At 46.0% G+C, this 1,320-nt stretch overlaps 1 pseudogene; it reads right to left on the bottom strand.

Moving 5' to 3' along the window:
• Positions 1-354: 354 nt before the first annotated feature.
• On the bottom strand, positions 355-1,235 carry LOC115184191 (serine protease HTRA3 pseudogene; annotated as a pseudogene).
• Between the last annotated feature and the right edge of the window lie 85 nt (positions 1,236-1,320).

Consider the following 1,320-nt stretch of genomic DNA (forward strand, 5'->3'; position numbering starts at 1 on the left):
TATGTTCATACACATTTCTACACATGTTAAGTTTGCTGAAAATAAATGCAGTTGACAGTGAGGACGTTGCATTTTTTGCTGAGTTTATTAGTTTGCAAAAATTTCTAAAAACCTGTTTTTGCTTTGTCATTATATGGTATTGTGTGTAGAATTTAATCAATTTTAGAATAAGGCTGTAACGTAACAAAATGTGGAAAAAGTCAAGCTGTCTGAATACCTTCCCAATGCACTATATATGCTAGCACTTTACATATAGACAGGGCCTTCTTCAAATACAGCTTTGAGCTGCCATGGTACTCATAAAATAAAACGCAACTCAAGCTGCACGTAACGCCCTGGATGAGAGCTAGGCTATAGGCTAATGGCTATAGGCTAATGGCTAGGACTTACCTGATGGACAGGGTCCCTTGTGTACTTGGGTGATGGCATCCCTTTCCTTCTGAAGAGCTTTCCGGCTGGCAGCCTTCATCCGACACACATTCCCGTACGTCTTTCCGTCGCTACCACACACCTTATACCCCATCTTACACTGACACAGCCGCCGCTTGGAGCTCCGCTTCGCCGACGGGCCCTTGTTAGGACCGTTAGGGGACCTACACTCTAAGCCGTCCCCACACGGGAGGTCGTTTTTCCGGCCACAGAGTTCACCCTCGCCCCGGGAACACACCAGGCAACAGTTGCACCGGTCTGGGACATACCCGCTGGGGCAGTTCGGACTAGGACACTCGCTCACGTCGCACTGGGAGGAACACTTTTTGGAGCTGGACGCGGCACCGGCTCCTGCACCAAACCCGGTGAGCTTGTGTGCGAAAAATACCGTCGCTGCGAACAGGAACACCCGCATCCCGAGAATTCGGTAATAAAAAGAGTGGAAGCAAAAAGCCTGAAAGAAAAAGAGATTCTCTGTAAATGCTGGAATGGAGTTCGGGAGGATTACAGGTACTCCACTGGATAGTTAGATAGTTGTCTCTTCAACGAGCTTGGTAAAGTCTCTTTTCGTGGTAAACAATTTTTATCAGTTAGATATTCTTTTCTTAAGACTCTACAAATGTAGTCTATGTATTATAATCCTTAGACTTTAAAATTATACTTTAATTTTATTGAAACAAATATGACTACTGTCTGCGTTGCATAATGAGGAGTGGAAGAGAGCGCACCCAAGACAGACAGAGAGACTGATTCACATACCTCGACACTGTGACAGACGGATCATGATGAATATCTCTCTACCTCCCCCCAAGAAGTCAATGTGGACACTGGAGGCTGACCCATCAAAGCTCCCTCCCTCGCACAAACCTACACAAGCACGGGCACTGTGTG

Source organism: Salmo trutta, unplaced genomic scaffold (assembly GCF_901001165.1).
Source record: "Salmo trutta unplaced genomic scaffold, fSalTru1.1, whole genome shotgun sequence".
NCBI lineage: Eukaryota > Metazoa > Chordata > Actinopteri > Salmoniformes > Salmonidae > Salmo > Salmo trutta.